General features: G+C 39.9%; 1 protein-coding gene across 10 annotated transcripts in view; it reads left to right on the top strand.

Moving 5' to 3' along the window:
- CSGALNACT1 (chondroitin sulfate N-acetylgalactosaminyltransferase 1) overlaps positions 1 to 7442 on the top strand; it is a 46732-nt gene that overhangs the window by 4383 nt on the left and 34907 nt on the right. For 4 of the 10 annotated variants that reach the window (XM_085221850.1, XM_085221853.1, XM_085221852.1 and 1 more), the window contains exons 2-3: positions 877 to 1006; positions 1922 to 1990. The gene's annotated coding sequence lies outside the window, so the exon portion shown is untranslated. Of the gene's footprint in view, positions 1 to 876; positions 1007 to 1139; positions 1440 to 1505; positions 1531 to 1921; positions 1991 to 5791; positions 5907 to 7442 lie in introns of those variants that run through there. The other 6 variants (XM_085221856.1, XM_085221855.1, XM_085221854.1 and 3 more) reach the window with 5 other exon arrangements.

Below are 7442 nucleotides of genomic sequence, written 5' to 3'. Positions count from 1 at the left end.
AGTAGCTGAAACAGGAGGGTAGACTCTTCCTGTAGAAGACATATTAGTAAGCAAATGACACAGAGGGGATTAATCTCCTGGACATATTTCCTTTTCTCCTGCTGCCTTCCCCTCTTGTTCAGGCTCTTAGTATCTCTGTGGCAATTCTGAAAGATCTAGAAATAAAGATTATGTATCTATCCAGCCATATGTTTGTCCTGTTTTTAAAACTGCTTTTAATCTGCAGTCATGCTGAAAAGCCCATTCCTTGGTTTGTGTTTGGAACAGGATCTCTGACCTGTTCTATTCTTCTCCTGCTCCTAGCAGGCTCTTTCTGCACACATCTCACAGGTGTGCACAGCCTCGTCATTTGGCGTGGTATTCACCTCAGTGTGTTGGTGTCTGTAACCTCCTTTCATTTGAGAAGTCATCCTAGTTTCCCTTTATATATAGTTAGAGACACCCAGAAGACAGTTTAGCTGATCAGATGAAGACCTGCTACAGTAGGTCAACCTGTGCTCTGAATGCCTTTGCTTAGGTCTGCACTGATTGTGGAAGAAGGGATTCAGGGTGGTTTTCTCATACATGAAGGTTTGTGTAGCAAATCCTTGTATGTGCTGATGGCTGTGGCTCTGTTCATCTCTAGCCGGGTTGCTCAGTTCCCATGCTCTTGTCACAGTAAATACACTGCCTCAGCCTCTGTTGTCATGTGGTGGTCATTCCCAGGAGGGGCGATTAACTCACCCCTGGTAGCCACAGCTCTGCAGTACACACAGAGGTAGTCAGCAGCACGACTACTGATTTCCTTGATTCAGCTGCTTGGACTACAGCATCCTAATGCAATCACACTGAGGTTTTCTCTGTCAGTACTATCTTTCAAAACTATCTTTTTGTCAGCAAACTGAATGGTGTAAGCACAGAACAGAGTTCCAGCCAGCAATCTGTCATCAGTAGCATCCTGCTCTTAAGCTGGGCTGATGGTCCTGCGTTTCCCCCAGGAACTTGAAATTCTGATACACGAGTGCAGGTATGTGTCTAATTACCCTCATTGTGCAGCAAAAGCAGTGGAACAGCATGTTTATGGAAACTGTCCTTAAGAGCGATTGCCTCTTGAAGGAGCATAGCTCATATAAGAGGAGTGGGACTGTCTCCAGCCAGCCCTGGGAGACGATGCTGAGAGCATATTGAAAAGCTGTCTTCAGCAGAAGCTTGCCAGTTTAACAACTCCACTCACTGTTCCTATTGCACAGTGGGCTCTTTGACGCAACAGAAAGAGCTGCTTTTTTTTTTCCGCTTCCTCTTAAATCCGCCTGGCCAATTTAAACCTTGTGGATGTTTCTTCCCCCTCGGGAAAAGCTTATGTGAGGATTTTCTTTTTTAACAGTTCATTCCGTGAAACCATTTTTTAAATTGTTTGCTGTTAGAAAATGTTGGAGCTGAACACAAGGCTTTCTTTGCAGGTCAGTGGATGAACTCTTCACCAAAGCTTTTAACGTTTGAATGTAGCTTTAGGAAGCACCGTCCTTCTGGAGGAAAAAGCAAGTTAGCAAGGTTGTATCATTTGAGACCCTGTGTGCTTACAACAGGGGTAGGAATCTTTTCAGGTCTTTCGTGGCTGAGTTCTGTGCAGATGAATTTGCTGTCCTTACTCTGTAGACAAATATTTTATAATTTTACTGAAAATAGTAAGGGCACATCACAGTTATGTCTATATAATTTGATTATTGATTCTCCTTCAAAATGCAATAAACCTTACTGGCAGTTTCAAATATCAAGTTCTTTGCTCTTCTATTTTGAAAGGATTTTTTTTTGTTGTGGTGGTGATTTTTTTTTTTTTTTTCTTTTGAACTTATTTTCAACTTGCTTTACTGGGCAGCGTGCTGCCCCCTGAGCACGTGCTGTTTGCAGAGAAGATAGTTACTTATTTTGTGTTTCTTCTTAGGTTGCTATCAAGAGAACTAAGGAAGGATGTAGATGTGGTGTTGATGTCTTTCTTCAGGCTGTGTCTGAGGTAAGGAAAATACTCTTTCCCTATCTCTGCAGTTAGAATATGAAGCAGAAGCAGCATTTCTTTCATGTGTAGTTGCTTAATTTATCCTGTTGCTCTTTATTTTCCTTGTTGATATAATAGGAATATTTGTCACTGAATGGTTTATTGTCTTTGCTTACAACTCTGTATTATTTCATCAATACCAACTATATGTATGTCTGTTTTTTTTTTGTTTTTTTTTTGTTTTATTAGCTGGTGTACCCTAGATTAATGATGTATCATTGTACCAAATTGCTTTGGTTTTCTCCTCTAATATTACCCCATTAAGTCTGTAAATGAGTGGGTTTCTTTTCCTGGGCAGGCAATTGTTACACAAACTTTACTAAACTGAGTTAGAAATGATTTCCACCGTGAATCACTTTCCTTGTAAGCTGATGACTTTTATGGTAATGTTTAACTTAAGCAGATTTGTTTTCAAATGTGCAATGCACTATTCTTTTTTTAACAGTACTTAATAAAAAAATTAGATAAACAACATGATAGGAATCAATACTTATTTCCTTGTCTACTAAATGCTGCCTGTTATGGGAGGTTAATCACTCTACAATGTTAAATTGCTATTATAATCAGTTCAGCTGAAAGGTGTCACTGCAACACTGGCCATTTGCAGCAGCACTGAAAATGGAATTTGCATGGGACACTGCTGTTTGTGACTTCTAATTAGCGTCTGGGGAATTAGAAAATACTGCCACTTGGTTGTTTCTTTTTAAGCCATCTAAGATATTGCCATTCAGGGAAGATTAGTTTTTCTTCTTCCTTTTCTGTAGGATGGGTACAATTTTTGTGATTCATTGCATTTAAATCAATTTGCTTGAATCTCTGTGGCATCTCTTAAAAGGGAAAGCATATTTTAAGGCAGACAATACTATACTGAAGATATAGGAAACTTTTTTCATTTAGAAAATCATTCTAAATCTAGCTTTTCACATCTCTGAAACTTTGGTTGTTTGAATTCCAAATAGTGTTGGCTTCACTTTGGAGATCTGTTTCAATGGTTTGTCAGGAGGCTTTTCACATAAGATGGGGTAAGGAATCATAAAGAGTAGAGTTATAGAGCTACAGTGACCTATTCTTAATCTTAGAATAATAACACTTTAAGATTTATAATTTTCTCAACTGGATAAATTCATTCAAAGGTGGTTTTAGAACCTGTTGAAGCTCAACTTTATTCAATCAGCATCACACCAGATATTAGCATTTTCTGACATCTATTTTTGGGAGTTACAAATCCTGTCACAGTGTGAATGCACAACTTAGGTCTGGAACCCATTTGCCACTATTATAAAGCTTATTTGCTGCAACTGAAGCTATTTCAAATTGACTTTGCCTTAAAAACTATAAAATGAAGCGATGCAGTAAAATGATGCTGTATTATATAGCACATTTTCTGAAACTGCTGTCAATGAATTAGATGGCATCTGTGATTTTATCTGTATGTTTTGGGCATTGCTCTGCCAGAAGGGGTTTGTGGGGTAGGAGGGGAGCTGACATTTTCTTGCAGTGTTTCTTGGTATCTTTGGGGCTGGAAGACATGCAGTGGTATCTTACTGAATTGCATGCTTTTTGCTTACCAGTAGTCACCAAAAGATATTTATTCCTCTTAATGTGTGATGCCAGTGTTTGCCTAGACAATGTAGCAGAGCTTGCAGTTTGGTGTATTTCCCCTTGCATGCCCTGTGCATTGTCATCTGGGCACTTGTTTTATTACCCAAGTGACATGGTCTGTCACTTTCTCTTGCAGAAAGTAGAACTGTTTCTACTGGTAGAGTGGTTGGAGGGGAATATCATGCAAAGAGATGAAGGGAAGTGGAGAAACACTCAGTTCTGTGAATGTTACAGGTAGAGAGGTACATGAGACAGAGGGCTGCTAAAAACAAAGTAGCATAGAACTGTGTTGCTGTTTAGTTAGACTTGTTGAGCATGAACTAAGCAGTTTAAGGACCAGTGAACGGATGGCAATGCATGTGTTGCTTATGTGCTAAGTTAGCTTTCCCTTTATCAGGTTGTAAATATTGATGAAGACTATCTTGTGCGCATTTTAGACTGGTTGTGTGAATGCAGACTCTGTGAGGGCCTCTCAGCACTGTTATAATATTACTAATAACGAGTCATGTCTGAAGTCATGTCTTGGTCTGAAGAGAGGCCTTTGGCAGAATGCCATGCTGCTGGAGGGCCTGCGTGAACTCCAGTGGTTTTGCTTATTCATGCAATTGAGTGGGACCCTTTCCTTGCATCTTGATTGCATTCAGGCTCAAGAATAAAGACTGAGATTAAAGAATACCATACCCTGAACATTTCCACAGCCTCTGGGGAGCCTGAAGAACTCAGTGACAGTGGTCAGCATCTGCGTCAAGAAATACCATGAGCCTATTTATCAAGCTGAAAAAGTTTTATTTGTTGTGTTGTATCTCAGCTGCAAAGGAAGCATAAAAAGTCAGGGCCTTAGGAGCAGGTTTCTACTCTTACTGGTTCACTGAGTACTCATTTAGGCTACAGCTGTAGGTAGTAATTGCTGGGGGATTCATTAGGAAATAGACACAACAACCAGGCACTGTGCTTGGAATTCTTAATTGTGATATTCTTCATATGGATGCCTGCTGTGAATTTTCTAGTGACTGATGACTATGAAGAAAAAAATCAATCATGAAGTTTTGCAGATTGTTCTTGCTTTTTTTTCAAGAGTAAGAGTACTTAATTTGAGCCTTTGTTTTGAAGGGCCAGCTTCAAGGGTCACTTCAAACTGCATTCTAACTGTGTGGGCTGAAAAAGAGGATTATGGACCACAGAAGGTATCTGGCCATTCAGCCAGCTTAGTTGGTGGCCTGCTCCCGGCTCAAGAGGACGCCTTAGGTAGGTGGTGGTAGGAAAGTAGTAGGAACAACTGGACTGCATGGAAGAACTTGAGCATCCGAGTAAGCTCCTTTATGCTAGTGACCTCTGTCAGCTAGGCAAGAAGATAAGGTGTGGGGGGAAACAGTAGGAAAAGGTTTTCATCTTTGGTAGCAACTAGATAGAGAGTACTTTGATTTCTAAGTGTGCACCTGGGATGAAGGGGGCTTCCTTCTGTTTAGGTGAGTAGTTATAGTCCTCACATTGACTTGATAACAGGTAGACATAAACCAGCTATTTGGGTGTGGGCATTACCCTGCAATTCATAAATAAAAGAATAGCAGAGGAGTTATGGAAGTGAAATCCTGAGGAGAGAAGAAAGGAATTTTTTCCTTTTTCCTCTCCACCGTGTGACTGAAAGTCCTGTGAATTACTGGCAAGATCATGTGGAACAATATGCACTCCAGCAACCTTGGAACAGTGTGTGAAGACTCCTGGGAACTGCTTCTACTGGAAAGGGTTGAGGCAGCAATTGGCTTCTGGCTTGGTATTTCTGAGAAAAGTTTTTTTTTTTTTTTTTTTTTTTTTTTAATTAAAGCTATAAATAGTTCTTCAACTGAATAACCCTGCTCTCTTTCTCTCCAGGATGAGAAACTGAGTCTAGATTTCCAAAGCCAAAAGCCTGCCTCCGATATCAGTGTTAATAATCTCTTTGTAACGTTGCTCAGATTTTGAGGGAATGCTCTTATTGTTTTGTTGTATGTAGTGGGATGACTTAACAGGGCCTATGCAGAAGGCCGCTGGCATCTGATTAAATACAGAAAGGGCTCCTGACCACATGCACTAATGCAGGTGTCTTCAGTGGCTTTTGCATTACTCAGCCCAGCCCCAGCTCTAGTGGTCACTGGTTTGTATTTCACTCTCATAGTTTGCTGAGATGCAAATGGTGGAAGGTAGGATACTGCGTCTCCTATACTGCCATTTCTGCTACAGACTGCTGCTTTCACTGTATCTGGGAGTGCGTAATACGGAGTGTTCAGTCCTGAAGGTGTGATTTTTCTTTCTTTCTTTCTTTCTTTTTGGCCTTACTTAACTCACAGCATGCATTTTTCTCTGTGAACCTATATTGGAAAAGATAGCTGTAGCAGTGCTGGCCATGGTGATCGTAGCGTTACGTGTGCCAGAAATCAATGCTAATCAATCAGTGTTGGTATAAAGGGTCTTTAGTTTCGAAGGATGCATTGTTCGTGGTTTTCTTTTGACCTTTTATTATAGTAGTTATGCAGTCCCTGCTAGGGCTGTTTGGTTTTGACTCGTCCAGTTCAGACAATGCCTTCCTTCTCTCAGAACATGGCTTTCTGTATTTGGGATCTTTGCATTTCTGTATCCTACAACTCATGTATTCATTAACATTTACAGTGAATGCATAGATACTGACATCGTTCATAGTGGAAAGCTTTGAGCTGTATGGATTTGGAAAAGAGAGGTTTTACGCTGGCACGTGAAACAGTTTTTCCTGTGTGCGCTTTTAATGTGGAACCTATACATAAGAAAACCTCTGGTTTTCAGTTAGATTAGCCTGAAAATAGAAGTAACAGTTTTGAAGCACAGTTTATGCAGGAAACTTTTTTTTTTTTTTTTTTTTTTTTTTTGTGAGAAAAGCCTCTCAAGCTCAGGCAAGAGATTTTGAATTAACTTTGGAAAGCATGTAGAAAGCTGTTGGCAAGATACACAGCAGTGTATATTGTGGAACACGTTGCCTGCCCTTTTCTCTCATCAGTTTGCTATTAAAAAAGTTGTAAGAGGAATATATAAAAAAATGAGAACATTGACTCAAATCATAGCAAACTGAAATGTAGTGAAATGGAGATATTTTAGGTTGCATTTGTTATCGAAGTGGTGATTACTAGCTCAGAAACTGATGTAGAGACAAGGGACAGAAAACAGCGTAAAGAATGGGTCACTTATCTTCCAGTTCACAGAACAGTGTAAGGCAAGTTCTGAGAAAATGCACTGATGGGATCCTGAAGTTTTCTCATGCTTAAATGAGTCAAAAATTTAGATTTATGAACGAATTAATAAGCTATTCCACAAATATCCCAGCTTTCTGTGAGATTTGTTCAGGAAATGAAAAGCACTTATGTAATGTTGAAGGAATGAAAGGAAAACTTCACGGCATTAGAAAAGGGAAAATAACGCTTCACTCTGAAATGCTCAGGAACTAACTTCACCAAGAAACTGGTTTGTTACAGATGTCAAGTGCATTAAAAAGTGTGTTTTGAGAGCACATCTTAGCATCTCTTTAAGTATTATAAAGAGTCAGTAGCCTTGATTTTTTTAATGTGTACACTTGTCCAAATATGATTTTAATTTTTTCTCCCTTGATTCCAGATGTGCCTTTTGCCGTATCTGCCAGGTAGAAAAAGCTGAAGAAAGGTGCTGTAATAAGTTGTTTGCCAGCAATTCTAAGGATTGGTGCATGTACCAAGAGTGCTGGAGCTGTAGGGGATGCCATAATGTGCCCTTTGCAGGAAATATGGGGGAGGCAGATGTACTAAAAGCACCTCTTCCACAGAGGTGGTGG

The sequence above is a fragment of the Meleagris gallopavo genome, chromosome 4 (assembly GCF_905368555.1).
Source record: "Meleagris gallopavo chromosome 4, MGAL_WU_HG_1.1, whole genome shotgun sequence".
NCBI lineage: Eukaryota > Metazoa > Chordata > Aves > Galliformes > Phasianidae > Meleagris > Meleagris gallopavo.
The sequence above is the reverse complement of the archived record's forward strand: the minus strand, read 5'-3'. Positions and strand labels throughout refer to the sequence as shown.